Raw genomic sequence first — 16,179 nt, forward strand, 5'->3', positions numbered from 1 at the left:
CGGCTCCCGTGCCAGAGCGGCACCTGCACGAGTCCTTGTGCCAGCCCTGGCGCCCTGAAAAACACAAGAAACCAACATCACACAGGCCTTGTTTGCAGAATTCCTGATCCAAGCCCTCACCTGTCCTGCCCAGCACCGAGGGAAATCTGACACGGTATTCATAGGTAACCTTTGCTGAGAGCGGCCATCACCCCGGTCCTCCAGCCTGGGCAAGGTTTTGCAGCGAATGGACCCAACTTCTAACCCTGGACCTAAATTTCTGTCAGCTTTTGTTAGAAAGATACTGGAGAGTAAATCCTACAACAGATTTAAAACGTTGCGCAAGGAATAACCGGCCCAGACAAAACCAAACCACCCCCATCTCTGCTCCACCCCATTTCTCCCAATTTTGGGAGAAATACTGATAGAGTTTGTAAAGACTCCCCTTCCCTGCTGCACCGTCCTTCACTGCACGTCCCTGTTGAGAGAGAAATGGAACTGGAAACAAGTTTTAAAGGATGAGTTTGTAAATAAGACTAGATACTTTAGAGAAATAGAACTATGAAAGATGCACTCTAATAAGATTCATGAGGGGTAATTTCAGATGATTGGTTTTAAGGCATAGTGTAGCAAAAGCTAATAGGCCAAGAAACGCTTATAATGTATTGTAATTAGGAAATAGTTGGCTTCTGATTGCGGTGGCATGAATTATAACATCTGTATTGTCTCACCCTTCACGTGAGACTGAAAATGAAATAAAAGTTTTTAAAAACACTTCTCAGTTGCCTTATTTCTGGGTCAGAAAAGGGCATAATCTGATAAACTGGTGCGTTGTGTGAGGAAGATTTATCTCTCTCAATGTCCTATTCCATGGCATTTCTAAGTCAGCGTTTCTTATCTCAAATTTTCCATTCAGATACATACTATGTAAACCTCCTGTCAAACTCTGACAATTTTCTGCAAGTCCATTTCCCACAGCAGAACTGCTCCCTGCCCAGCACAGGAGCTGCGAGTGCTGTTGCAGGGCACAATGCCTGAAGGAACACCGGAGCTGTGACATTAAAACCAGCAAAAGCAATTACTAAGTAAAAGAGATCCTCACCTGCTCCAAGAACTGAACCTCTGTGGCTCATCCTCACGGGGTGAACCTGCTCCAGGGAGGACTCTCCACGCAGCCCCCGAGACCTGGGGTCAGACGCTGCCCTACCAGCAGAAGAACAAGGGGTTAGTGAAGCTTTTTGGACACATTCTGGCCTCAGAGTGGTCTGACAAAACATCCGTCAACGTGGATCTTTAATAAAGGCAGCTGGTACCTATGCTTGCAACAGACTTTCGTGTGTTATTTCCTCGGTCTCTGTTCTAATACATTTTGATATTAAAAGTGTTTAAACAAGATTTAACCTGAGCTCTGCACCCTGCCGTGCTCCAAGCCCTGAGGAAGAGCTGGACATCCTCACACTCGCCCAAGCTGAGGCAGCTCTCACGTAGGGACAGAGCTGCTGCAGCATTTAACAACACTTAGAAATCACCCCTGCCTTGAGGGCGTCCAGAGCTGGGAGAAAGCCCTTCCCACCACCCTCTTGGATTTCCCTCCCTGCCCCTGGCTTTGCTTCCAGCTTGGGAAGGTTTGTCCTGGGGCCATTTCAGCAGCACGAAGGGCTTTTCCAACCTCAGGGGTTCCACGGGAGCCCAGTGACTGACCCAGCTGCGCACCCAGGCACACGGATCGATTATCCTGCCGTGAGCCAGAGCACTCCAGGGCATCCTTGGAACAGCTGCGGAGAGCGGGAAAAAGACACAGCTGCAGCACCGATCCCGCTCCCTGCTTTCCCAGAGGGGCAGGAACACCATTTCCTCCCGAGCCTGAGAGCTCCCAGGGAAATCCCTGTTAGGGTGGCACTGAAGGTGCCACATTTCTGGCACCCTTGCCCTAGAACCACGGCCCAGCAGATTTCTGTGGGAGCGGGGATTGTTGCTGCAGCTCAGAAGCTGCACATCCCTAAAGCATTTCCTTAGGGACACGAAGCTCCCCGCGCGCATGTTGTAGTCCAGTTTGTAATTTCAGCGTCTTTCAAGAGAGTTTAAATAGCAATGAGGCGACTCGGTGCCAGCACAGCATTAGCTACGGGACATCGGGAGACTCACCAGACGACATTCTCGGCAGAGCCTCCATTCTCAGCGCTCCAGCTGCAGCGTTCGCATCTCTCACGGACTCCGAGCTCCGTTTCCAGGGCTCCCATCGGGAAACCGGCGGCCGCTCCCAGATGCAAATGCCCAGGGCACCGCCGATCCCAGCCCCTGCTCCCTCTCCCCCCCGGACCCCCCTTCCTCCAGCCTTTACCCCTTTTAGAGCCACGGCCCCGCCCAGGACACAAACGGAGGCTCCCAGGTGCCTCCTGAGACCCAAATCATTCCAGGGGCATCAGGAAATCAAGAGAAATAAACTTTGTAGCCATGATTTCATGTGTTTTGACTCTTCACATGGATAGTCTTAAGCCGTACTTTGTCATCATTTGGTCAGCTCATGAGGTTTTTTAGTTTTTAAAATTGTGTTTTCTCGAGGCAGAGAAACTGCAACTATCTATCTTTGAGTAGAGGAGCACATACAAAATGTCAGGGTGAAAGATTACTCATACCAGTGTGAAAAAAAACGCTAATCGCTTGGTTTTTAAAATTTTAAAAGTTTAATAATAATAAAATGGCTATAAAAATAATAATATCATTAGAGTACTAAAGCTTAGAGTTAGGACAATTACAAGACAATAAAAAAAGTAAAGAATTACGGACGTCCGGATGTTCTCGGACATTAAGCTACGAAAAGCATGACTTGTGAATAAAGGAATCACCCTTAAACTAATATACTTGTTGCATATTTATATATCCTTTATGGTTATGAATGCATTCTATTTTAAACAAGAAACTCTGTTTGTTGTATGTTAATTGTTTCCTTTAATCCCTTGGTGTCTTCGAGTAAGGCCTGAAGAAATTAGCTTCTTCTGATAAGAAGCCATAAATTCCTCTCCTTTGGAAGATTTAGGTGTTCTTTGAAGTAAGTATCTCATTCCTAAAAAAAAAACTTCCCCACCTACATAGTCTCTATTTTAACATTATGTTAGAACCTAAAACTGTATTTAACACACTACTTAAGCGAATGAACACAGCATAACTTTCTAACATTACACTTATAATATTCATTATAGCCTTTGAGAAAAGCCAATCATAAAATATGCATTTTTCACACCAGCAAGGACAAGGAGGTATTGAAGGAGACTGTTGAAGGAGAGGTAAAGTCTTAAATGCTAAAACTGAAGACAGAGCATCACTAAGTCAAATAAAAGATTTGTCTATTTGCTTTTAAACTGATACAAAGCAAGACAAAGTAAATTATTATAACTACTTCAAATCTAGTTGAAAATGTGCTGAGGTGTGCATTAAGACAAAGGTGGAAGTTTACAAGTTACAAATGCTTAAGACACTTCTTGCTAGGGATAGATAGCATTGCATCCATTCCTGAAAGATTTGCATCTCAAAAAGATATGGCATATGAATTCTTAAATTAGACCAACAATGACATGCACCCAAAAAAGAAAAACATTCTCTCTTCTCCCTTTCTTTTCTGCTTTCTTGTCATAGAGTGTGACTAAGGAGAAACGAAAAGAATCCATGAGTGACAGAGCTGATTCCAATCAATCCTCCCCGATGGAGTGATCAAAGGCCAACTGTAGTGGACCAAACAGGGCTTTCCCCTTGGAAGTGTATTCCATCCCGTCGAGATCAGCACAAACACAAGGGATGAAACCGACTTCCCACGGCTGCCATCCAAGCTATGACACTGTAACTCAGTACCACCTGCACATTTTTTTGCTTGAATCCTTAAAGTAATGATTCTCTCCATCTCCATCCCTTAAAATCCAATTCTGTCAGCTTTTCAGTGTTCAAAAATGAACTAGTTAAGATAGCACTGAGGAAAGAAAGAACACAATAAGCATATTTTATTGTGTAAGTAAGTAGATTTGAGATGGAATTACTAAAAGGTAAGCATACATGGACCCCCCCCCCACACACACAGTTGTCTTTTTGCAGTTGCACTTAAGGATTGTACTTCAAATATGGTTACACAGATATCTTCCCCCCCTCCACATTGACTGCCTCTTAATATTAGAACCGAATCTGCCACAAAATTACATGAAATAAAACAGTGAGAAACATACTTGAGAATGACTGTTGTTTACAAAACAGGTAATTTATAGTATACAATTACTGATAAGGTAGAACAAGAGTTCAAAAACTGGACTGCTTTACAAAGCACTTCTTCAAACATCAATTTTGGATTATTGCTGGAAGGTACTAAATGGTCTGTTATAGACTAATTTACAGACATTCATAGAATAGTGAAAAACGCATGCTTTAGAAACCTGGGACATTTCATGCCTTTGTGCTAGCAGAACATGAAGTGATTGGCATTTTTCAATGTAGGTTAGCAGCATTTAGAGTTTTTATTCTGGTGTACTAACTGATTCTACGTATTTTTTCTCTTTTTTTTCAGGTGATTTTTCATCTTCAGGTTTAGTCCATGGAGGGCTGTGAAACTTCTGTAAAGGTAAAAACATGGTGTATAGAATACATATATACATAAACAGAAATAAAAAAGTCTGTTAAAATTCCATGGCAATGGAATTGTCCCTAGAAAAGGGTCCTGATCTCTAAGAAAGCATCATTAACAACCTTCACAGTGCAAAACCATACAAGTCTGATGCTACATACAGCTTCATATCACTGCATATTTTATGTATATATGTATGAAAACAACCACATAGGTATTTAATATTTAATTATTTTGGATAACTCTCCTTACTCCTGCTTCCAGGGCTATACACATCACACTGTCAAATTAAGTAATTTGACTACTAATTCATTTGACTACCAGCTTTCCAAATATTTCATAGTTTGCAAGTTGTTACCAGCCAGAAATCATTTTGAACAGGTCAATTGCAATCAGACACAGACAAAGTCTGAATTAAGTAGTCTTCTCTTTTGAGACAGAACTTGGTGAAGAATGTGTAAGTATACTTTAAGTAACTGAATCTCATGAGACTTTTTAGTAAAACCCCACAAATTACTCTGGAAGAGAATACCTGAAAGCTTGTCTCTGTTTCTGCTGCTTCCAAACGAGATGTTGAATCATTACGATTCCCCAGACATGTCTTGGCAACCTGTCAATAGAAATGTCAGAGATAACTACTTCATATTTTTTCCAAAAATATTCCGTTAAAAAAAAAAAAAAAAAAAAAAACCCAAAAAAAAAACCACCAAAAAAAAACCAAAATACCAAAAAAACCCCAACAACAACAGCAAAAAACCAACCCAATTTGGGTCTTCTTTTAAGCCTACTTAATGAAATGGAACTAAGTTTTCATAGCTAAACTTATCCCAGACTCCCATCATCCCTGTAACAGTCTTCAACAATACAGTCTTGTGACAGCGAGTTTAACAACTTCATACTTACCCAGCTTTTTTTCTTCGTGTTTAAATCTCATCACCAATAGTGAAGTTTACTTCTACAGGTGGTCCTAGGGAACAGAAAATTAATTACAAGTGCCTTTTATGGGTGAGGAAATAGTAACAAACAGTAGAAAATCAGCATTAGTTAGAACTTCTCTATTACTATTCTCTTGGCTATACTCTGGATCTCTTAGGTATAATAATCCCTGAATAGGAATATAAAGTCACTGAATGGAGAAGTCAGGTGACTCTCAAGGCAGAAAATCTTGCTGCATTACTTCCTGTCATTTTATTCAAGAAATAACGTCATATTCTTTGCCAATATGTTTTTTAATATCTGGGAAAGCAGAGTTGCACAGCATAAATAAAATTAATTACAAAGTGGATTTTTGAACTAAGGAGATCTTCAGGTATGAAACCAGAGATTTGCTCAACACTGGAAATTCTACTGTATTTAAATCCAAGTCCCTTCAGGAGTAGGATTAAGGATGCAATAAGAAAAGGAACTGAAAGATTAAATGCAGTCAAATATTCATAATACTTGGTCATTGCTCTAAAATGAGTTCACATTGGAATTTCTCTACTTGTTTTGCTATTAAAAGTGACACATTTAAATGGAGTGAAAACTACAAGGTTTTTTTAAAGTTTTGAGTCAGCAAGACTCTTTCCAGTGTAACAGTGGGAGGGGTTTAGTCATGTTTAAGCTACTGAAGGCAGCCTCTGAGATGATGCAGATGGATTTGATGTGGGGAACTCTTTCTCATATTTTCCCACTCTAGACAGTAGAAATAAAAATTGGATTCATGTAGGGAATAATCAAGGCAGTATTGATTAAAATAAAGTCTATTGATAAAGCACCTACTCCTTTTATGACAAAAAATCAAACATCAAACAAACACGTGGTTTATGTCTTAGATAAAGACTAAAAAGTCAGATGACAGGGTAGCAATTTTTCGTAGTCTTGAAATACTTCAAAACCTTATACGTGTGGTCCTGTCAAAACTTCCATTTAAATTATTTACTCTTAATTTAGATTTAAAAAAAAATATTCCAAGCTGAATTATCCTCAGAAAAAATGAAGATTTAGGTGACTTCTAGGTGTGTGGCTTGAGGACAAAAGATACTCTAGGTCCAACAATCAATAGTATTGCAAAATGTGTAATAAAGAGGATAGAAATAATGCTAATTAAATATGATAATTTACATAGCCAGAATTTTCTCTGACTGTACCTACTAGAACATGAAATCAGGTGACCTATTTCACCAACATCATTTATAGGAGATAGGAAGCAAAAACTATTAATTGCATTAGTAAAGCTAAAGGTCAACTTCTTAAGACATATGCAAAGGAAAAAGAAAAAAACAACCCCGGTCTGCTTTAGAGAAAAGAAAAGTGAACAATAAAACAATGCTGTATGAGTGAGTAGTCTTGCAGTGTCTTCATAGGCCAGACAACAAAGGCTATCTTGATAGGAAAAGAGCAATAAAGATTAAGTCTGTACTATTTCACATTTGTTCACTCAGAGATCTTCTCCTTTTAGTAGCACACCATATGGATCACTGTTGGAGAAAGACAGGGACTTTTTCCTAAGGATGTCTTTATGATGTTAAAGCATAACATATTCATTATTGACTCCTTATCACTGTGAAACATTGTATATCATTACCAAATAAATTACAGCTTGAAAACAACAACAGTTCAATAGCCAGGACTGTAACCAGCTCCTGTGGACGAGGTGCAAACACACACACACACAGAGGGCTGGGTTTAACAGAACATAAACTGAATCCCACACACATATGACCTCAGGCATATATATATATAAATACATACATATACATACACCCCCACCTGTGTGTATTTATGTGTTTTTATATGTCTATATCTACATGCATATATAAACACATAAATATGCAAACACGCATAACACATATATCTTTGTGTCCCTCAGCTAAAGATCAGTGACAGAATATAAACTCAATGAACTAGAATACCTTCCACACCCTTAGGTGACAAAGGAAGCAAAATATTAAACTTCGGCTATTGTTGTTAGTTCCCTCTATGCCAAATAGTGGATTGTTTTGTATGTTTGTCCGTCAGATTTCCTCCCATGAGAGGTACAATCATTACCAATGGACAGAATGAGAGCTCGACATGGCAGAAACTATCAAAAAGCAAAAACTATTTGCTGTGTTGCTTTCCTCAGCTTAGCATGCAGCCCAATTAACAAATTATCTGTGTGTGAAATTATGGCTATAAAATCTGCATATTGATTGGTCACGTACACAAAATTTGGGAAGTTATGGTATTCAATTGTCCTAGTAAACAGCACTGCAAAGCTGGAGAGCTTCACAGCTGGATGTATAAATGACAAAGGTGGATAAACAAAGGGTGCATCTTTATTACTGTGAGAACCCCGGCCTTGCTCTGGGGTCTCATGTGGTGGTGAAATTCCTCCTCCCACCCGTGCTTCCAAAGAAAAACTCCGCAGGCTTTAGCTGTTCGGTCTCAAGGCAGTTTATCGCTAGTTATCTAACAGATTATGTTCTTGGACTGCGGCTGTTTGATCAGCGGCCTGGGTAGAGGCACACACAGCCCCTGACATCCTCTCGATCTGCTGCCTTCTTCGTCTCCCTCTCCGCCCAGGGCTGCTGCTATCTTTTATAAGATATATTACGTATAACACGTTTATAATTATTCCCCAATACCTACTACCTACGTTGCCAAGTGTTTTTCTACTCTAAACCAATCTGTGAGTGCCAACATCACCAAGAACATGGAGGTAAGGAAAAAGAAGGAGGAAGAACAGGATCAGCCCACTTTCCTCCATCTTAGAACTTCTGACCCCCATGTACATGCGTTAAAACCCCCCTGTACAATACTAAAAAAATTTCCCCTCTACTTTGTAACTACTTTTACTATACTATCTAACCTTTTGTGATTGCTTGTTCCACCTCCAAAGTTGGCAATTCATTCCATGGCTCAAACTCAAAATCACAGCTGTTTTTCAGCTGTCTGCCAGGGTCTAGAATGCCTCTGACCAAGGCCTGGAACCTCTAAAAATGTCTGAGAGACATTTTGAGTTCCCACATATTAGAAAAATTTTAACACGCCAGTCAGAACTCAGCATGTCCAGTGGCTATTGAATCATGCAACTTTACCTGCGAACAGCTGAACCATGTAAATATAAGTATTTTCTACGGCATCAACTCAGCAAATCAGAACTGGCTTTATGGTCAAAAAAACCATAACAATTTAAGGTCAAATAATCAATTCACAAGTGAACAGGAAATCAAGTTTAAATAAGTGGTATTATAACAGTTTTTGCAGTTAGAAAATCATTCTGCTGCTCCTAAAGAGCATCATCCAGATTTAGTTGACCAGACATTGGAGTTTCAGTGTTCCTGTGCATCACTGCTCCTCTTGGCTTCATAGGGCACAAAAAGCAGATAGGGAGGTTGTTTGTAAAGCACGATGGGGGAGAAAGTACTGGGTTAATTCTGAAGAAAAGAAACCAGATACAGGAGAAAAGAATGGTGCGGTTAGATCAACTGACAAACTAGTTATCTTAGTTGTCAGGTTAGGTTCACAGTTTACTCAAAGACACGTCTTATCAGATTTGCTCATGAATTTGTTACAGATCTGTACTGGGAGCTGCTTTAATCACTGTTTAGAAGAAAGATACAGAACAAGAAGTATGTGAAATGTGCATATACCTTCTCAGAAGACACCTCTGCAGTTTTTCATACGCTTTTCCTGTTTTAGATCAGTGTGCTAAGGGGATGGTTAAACTCAGATGATGTAACTTCTTATGACCTTCCTCTTCCTAGTCCTCATTTACAGAATCAAATTTCCTTTAAGGATTTTATTGGCTTGAAATTTCATTATAAAAATGGTTATTTTTTTCTCTTATTACACCCTTTGGAAAACAATTGGAGAGTGCAATTTGATCAAAGCTCTGAAACAGATTTAAGAAAATAAAGCAAAATGCTGTAGTTGCTTAGAAACGTATACAATTTTGGCTCCAATACAGAATACCCTTTGTCGTTGAATGATTAATGAACATAGAGTGTTTTTTTATTGCAGGAAATTAAGGCAGTAAATAAAAAGCACTACCACTTCTATTTATCAGAGAAGATTCTGTAAGGACAAAGCAAAAAATCTAATAAGAGAACAAAGAATAATTTTATAAGTTCTTTGATGTTGTAGCAATACCAAGCAGGTAGTTAAAAATGAGATGTTATATGCATAAGAATTCTCTGACACGAAAAGGCAATTAAGTAAATTATGGTGTAAAAGCCATAATCCCAAAAGCTTTTGGGAAGACAGAAAAGGGAAGGAATACAGGGGGAAAAGCTCTGCAGAACTCTGGTTCTGCACAGAGACTTTCAGGAGTCAGACATAAGAAAGCATCTCCGGATAAGGCTAAGAAAAAGTAGTACTGACAAGATGCCTCTAATAAAGTACAAATAATAAAAAGAATGGAAACTTTTACAATACCAAAGGTAATTTGGAGGGGGGGTTTTGATGAATTTCAGATGCTGTATCACAGGATATTCTACCTACTTCTGGCTATTGCTGGTCCTATGCCAAATTTCATTACAGATAAATATCAGCAGCGTCTAATTTCCAGATTTGCTACTCTGTATCCCATTTGCCAATAACTTTTCATTTTTTGTATTTCAGTATTTGTTCTAATGTAAATGACACTAATTACTCTGAACAGGCATAAGCCCCATAAATACAAAATTGCAGAAAGATCACAAATTTAAGATAGAGATGCTTAGCCATACAGACTTAAAAATACCAGTTGGAACCAGCAACTAACCATTTTGCTTTATTTTTTGCCTCAGTATCTATAAGGTTGCATGTTCTTCTCTAGTTAGTCTTCACTACCTTAATTCTTTCTAAATAGAAATCACATTTTATTTATCAGAGACACAATAAGAGGACCTTTGTGAAGTTCTGAGAAAGGATTACTGAAATAATAGGTTTCTAAGCAATGCAGTTTCTAGTACATCTTCACAAATATTACTTTGAAATGCTGCATTACAACCTTAACCATCCAGCCTTAATCTTCCTTCATTTGAATGCAAGAAGCTGTAAAAACTTCAGAAAAAATGACACAGTCAAGTAATGAAAAAAACAATTAAAACTCTTCCTAAGTGTTGCATTTTCTCCAAGTGATAGTGTTCACAGGTACAAATGGCAGCTTTGACTTACCAAAGAATTAGGATCCTTTGGGTATAAATTCCTTCCGGTACTTTCAGAACTTAAAGTGGTATTTCTAATGCCACTATATGTAGGCTAATTGTAGAAAGAAGATTTTTATTTCAGTTCTCAAAGCTAATAATTTGAATTCCTTGTGCCTTTCGTCTCTCTAGGTTAATGTGAGATGATGATGATGATGATGAAGAAAAGGTTGCTAACCAATGTCATCACCTGCACTATTTTTATGGCCTGTTAAGATGGACAGGGTGTCTGTCTGCTGATGGACTAAACAGTTAAAAATACAAGCTGTTAGAAGGACAAAAAACAACCACCTAAATAAGTAAACCACCATCTCAATAACTAAAACCTTGATTTTATGGAAAGGTGAATCTTTTAGGTGTCTTTGATTGCAATACTTGATGCAGAAATTAAATACTGGTTTGACTTTTGAAATATATTACCAGTTATTTTCTTTCCCTTTCTCTTTTAATGTATTCACTTCTGTATAAAAGAGCTGTTTAAAATGTTTGATACAAGTATTTAGCCTAAGAGGAAGAAAAAGAGGAGAGAGTGAGGAGGAGAGCGTAAGAGGAAGAAAAAGAGGAGAGAGTGAGGAGGAGAGCGTAAGAGGAAGAGTAAGAGGAGAGAGGGAGGAGGAGAGCGTAAGAGGAAGAAAAAGAGGAGAGAGTGAGAAGAAAGAGGAGAGAGTGAGAAGAAAGAGGAGAGAGTGAGAAGAAAAACTGAGAAGAAAAGGAAGAGGAGAGAGTGAGAAGAAGAAAGACTGAGAAGAAAAGGAAGAGGAGAGAGTGAGAAGAAGAAAGACTGAGAAGAAAAGGAAGAGGAGAGAGTGAGAAGAAGAAAGACTGAGAAGAAAAGGAAGAGGAGAGAGTAAGAAGAAAACAAAGCAAGAAAAAGAAGAGTCAGAGATAAAAAGAAAAACCAAAAAAGTCAGATTAGAAAGAGAAAGGCAGAGAAAGAGGAAAGAAAGGTGGGGTAAAGAGAAAAAGAGTGAAAGACAATCAGAAAAGGAAGCACTTGAAATGAAAGAGAAAAGCAAATAGAGAGACAAGAAAAAGAAGAAATAGAGCTGAAAACCTACAGGAAAACAAATGGAGAGACTGAACACAAGGTAGGGTTCAAGAGAGAAAGAAATAGAGAGTTAGACAAAAAAGTTAAAGTTGGACAGAAAAGGAAAAAGGGTCAGAGACAAAGACAATGATAGCAAGTGTTAGAAAGACAAAGGCTGACAAAGAGAAAAAAAAGAAGAAAACATAGTGAAACCTAGATTGAAAGAGACAAAGAGACATGGGGAAATACATGTAGAGGAATGGAAGAAAATAGACAGGGTGAGAAGGAAATAGGGTTAGAGAAACATAGAGATGTCTTAGAAATGGAAACAAAGGAAAACACAGCCAGAGACAAAGAGTTACACATGGAAGGATAAAGTGAGGAATAGACTAAAGAGGAAAGTAAGAGGCAAAGGGAGAAAAAGGGTGAGAATGATACGACTCAACCACACCAAAGAAAGACAGGAGATGAATGGTGGGCAGGACAGAGGGTAAGAGGCATCATTATTAGGGCTGATTAATCTTTATTCCCTTAATTTAAACTTCAGCAATACACAGGGAAACAATGCATACAAATGCAAGTACAGAGACAAATACAACAAAGAATACATCATACCTAGGCACACAAGTACAAGTCCAATTTACATACAGCAAAATACATCAAAATACAGGAACAACTGCAAAGACAGAACAATATAATGTATTACAAGGAAAATACATATTGACACAATATAACCGTGTCTCCATTTCAGAAAAGTCCACAACACTTTTATTGTTATGACGCACCCGGAACAAAAACGGCGCAAAACGCTCCGCCGACGTGCACGCCCCCTTCGCGTTACGCACAAACTCACATTCACGGCAACTCGCTCCAGAGACTCCCAAAAAATCCTCCTGCCTGATGAAAACCCCCCCTGAAAGGCAAAGGCCATACACACAAGGTTGGAACTGCTCCACACACACACACACACACACACAGCTGCAGACACAAGCACACACAAACTCTCACAGACAGACACAGACAGTCACACTCTCACACATTCTTCTGCTGACACGCTGGCTGCCACCCTTACGTGAAACGCTGCACTGAAGAATATGCTTAAACGCTTCTTCTGACCGCAGGACCTCCATGTCAAATGGTAGATTCCAGGAAATTCTGTAGGGACCCGGGGACCTACGAGACAAGGGGAGGCGGTCAGTGACTGACTATCTGAGAGCTAGGAGCTATACCAACTCTGGGCCCATCAGTGTTGTACCCCAAACCCCGTAGAGAACAGATGAACGGCAAAGCTTTATAACTGCTCTACCTGAGCGTGACTACGTGCCCGGGCAAGGCAGCTCCGATCACAATTGCCACAACAGAGGTGCATACAACATAAGCCATCGTAGGTACATACAGTATAAGCACAAACAACATAAGGCAACGTAGGTACATACAGTATAAGCACAAACAATATAAGACAACATAGGTAGGCGCAACATACACACATACAATAGAAGCCGACACAGGTAGGTGCAACATAAGTGCATACAATGTAAGCCGACAGAGATACAAGATACAAGAAAACCCGCCCCCAGGACTGGGACTCTCTGCCACTGATTGGAGTTGTCAGCATCTGAAAGGAAGTTAGGACTAGTGTCAAACGGCTGCAGGACAACTTAGCATCACCAAACATGTTATGTCAATCTCCCCATACAATCTAGAGCCCAACTACACCCTGCAAATGACAAATTTCAAGTCCCCAGGACTTGTGCTATTACAGGCTATGCAGCAGGGCAGAGCAGTTGTGGGACAAATACGTGCAGACACCCGTGACACAGGACAGGGAGAGAGAGCTTTTGAGGAGAAGAAAGGACCGAGAGACCCAAAGAACAGAGTGCACCAGAGACAAGTGACAGGACACACACCAGAACTGCTCTGCCCTGAGCACCTCAGCACTGTGATCAAAACAGACACTTTCCCTTTAGCTGGCCTAAGGGGACACTTCTTGCACATCCCTGCCCCCAAACCTGATCCTAAAGGCCCTCCCAGCACCCCGCTTTCACCCCCTCTGCGGGCCTTAGCCCTCCACTTATCTCTCTGGCATCTGGGGATGAGAATCCACGTCGCCTGGCAATGGAGGCTGCCTCGCCTGCGGGGAATGTCCTATGGTCACCGGGCTGTGGTCCCGTGCTCAGCTACAATCGAGAACACCAAACATCACTGCATGATCTTAGCTGCACAATGGACAAAACCCAGCAATCCTGCTACTCACCATTCTCCTGAGAACGCTCGGGCCGCACACTTTGGCCAGGCTCAGAGGCTGCCACCGTCATCGCAGGGTCTGCCTGGGTTAAGAAGAGACAAAGAGACTCGGCATTGCTGAAACACGAGTGGACCTTGGCTCCCCCTCCCTACCTCGGCGACTCACCGCAACTCCTCAGCCATTGCCAAAGGCAACTCTGATGCAATCTTGAAATACAAAATTTCAAGGCTTCATCACAGAGTCCTGCAATACTTCCTGAGAGCTCACAAGCACAGGAAATCCAGGCCATCAGCTGTTGGTGACAGGGGCTTGGCATACTCTGAGTGGATTCCCTAAAGCACACAAACAACAATGGATGCTTACAATTACACCAAAACCTGAAACCTGAGCAAGAACAACTGCTTCTGTCCACTGCTCACCTGGCACACAGGGCCTTGACTGCTGCTACCTGCCTGGACCTCCTAAAAATAAAGGCAAAGAACACTGCTGTAACACAGTCACCCTTTAGGCTTCCCCTGCAAATGCAAACAATGACTGACCTGATCATGGCAACACCCTCACCCCAGGACTGGGGCTCTCTGCCACTGACCTGAACTGTCTGTATCTGAAAGGAAGTTAGGACTAGTGTCAAACTGCTGCAGGACAACTTAACAGCACCAAACATGTTATGTCAATCTCCCCATACAATCTAGAGCCCAACTACACCCTGGAAATGACAAATTTCAAGTCCCCAGGACTTGTGCTATTACAGGCTATGCAGCAGGGCAGAGCAGTTGTGGGACAAATACGTGCAGACACCTGTGACACAGGACAGGCAGAGAGAGCTTTTGAGGAGAAGAAAGGACCGAGAGACCCAAAGAACACAGAGTGCACCAGAGACAAGTGACAGAACACACACCAGAACTGCTCTGCCCTGAGCACCTCAGCACTGTGATCAAAACAGACACTTTCCCTTTAGCTGGCCTTAGGAGACACTTCTTGGACATCCCCATCTCCAAAACTGACTCAAATACCCCTCCTGGGGAGTCCCAACCTGGCACCTCTCTTCCATCCCCTCTGTGGGTTGTAGCTCTCCACTTATCTTGCACATATCTGGGGATGCAAATCCCCATCAGGGGCAGAACGAGGCCTCGTGCCTGTCTGGGAAGTTCCAGTTGTCACCAGGCTGTTATTTCTTGCTCTGCCAAGAGAAAGAAAACCAAACGTCAGTGCACCACCTTAACAGCACATGGGCCAGAACTTGACAATTCTGCTACTCACCGTCTCCCAAGAAGTCTTGGGCCACACACCTCAGGCGCGCTTGGATTCTGACACCGTCATCTCAAGGCACACCTAGGTTAAGGGCAGACAAGGTGACATGGCATTGCTGCAACTTGAGGGTACCCTCGCTCCTCTTCCCTGCCTCACCACAACTCCTTGCCCATTCCTGTGGGTTACCAGGAGGGGACCTTGAAATGCAAAATTGGAAGGCTCTGTCACAGGGTCCTGTAATGCTTCTGGCAAGACCACACGTGCATGAAACCTGGTCCATCAGCCAGTTGGAGACAGAGGTATGAGTACACTGAGTGGATTCCCTAAAGCACACAAACAACAGTGGATGCTTACAGTTCCACCAAAAGCTGAGCAAAAACAACTGCTTTGGTCCACTGCTCACCTGGCACACTTGGCCTTGACTGCTGCTATCTGCCTGGACCACCTAAAAATAAAGGCAAAGAACACTGCTGTAACACGGTTACCATTTAGGCTGCTCCTGCAAGTGCAAACAATGACTGACCTGATCATGGGAAAACCCTCCTCCAGAACTGGGGCTCTCTGCCACAGATTCGAACTGTCTTCATGTGAAAGGAAGTTAGGACTAGTGTCAAATGGCTGCAGGACAACTTAGCATCACCAAACATGTTATGTCAATCTCCCCATACAATCTAGAGCCCAACTACACCCTGCAAATGACAAATTTCAAGTCCCCAGGACTTGTGTTATTACAGGCTATGCAGCAGGGCAGAGCAGCTGTGGGACAAATACGTGCAGACACCTGTGACACAGGACAGGATGTGACAAACCAGGGGACAGGACAGGGAGAGAGAGCTCTTGATGAGAAGAATATCTGCAAGGACCGAGAGACCCAAACAACACAGAGTGCACCAGAGACATGTGACAGGACACTCATCGGAAC

General features: G+C 41.5%; 1 long non-coding RNA gene across 2 annotated transcripts; it reads right to left on the reverse strand.

Annotated features, from left to right (window-relative positions):
- Positions 1-2,640: 2,640 nt before the first annotated feature.
- LOC144248703 (uncharacterized) lies at positions 2,641-13,133 on the reverse strand. 2 transcript variants are annotated; one of them, XR_013342020.1, is made up of 5 exons: positions 12,834-13,133; positions 5,486-5,549; positions 5,115-5,192; positions 4,395-4,571; positions 2,641-3,940 (listed from the first exon to the last, which is right to left on the reverse strand). It is a non-coding gene; the product is annotated as an uncharacterized LOC144248703 (long non-coding RNA). The 2 variants fall into 2 exon arrangements; XR_013342019.1 differs by having other exon boundaries at positions 2,641-4,571; positions 12,834-13,131.
- Positions 13,134-16,179: the final 3,046 nt, after the last annotated feature.

Source organism: Lonchura striata, unplaced genomic scaffold, assembly GCF_046129695.1.
Source record: "Lonchura striata isolate bLonStr1 unplaced genomic scaffold, bLonStr1.mat Scaffold_295, whole genome shotgun sequence".
NCBI lineage: Eukaryota > Metazoa > Chordata > Aves > Passeriformes > Estrildidae > Lonchura > Lonchura striata.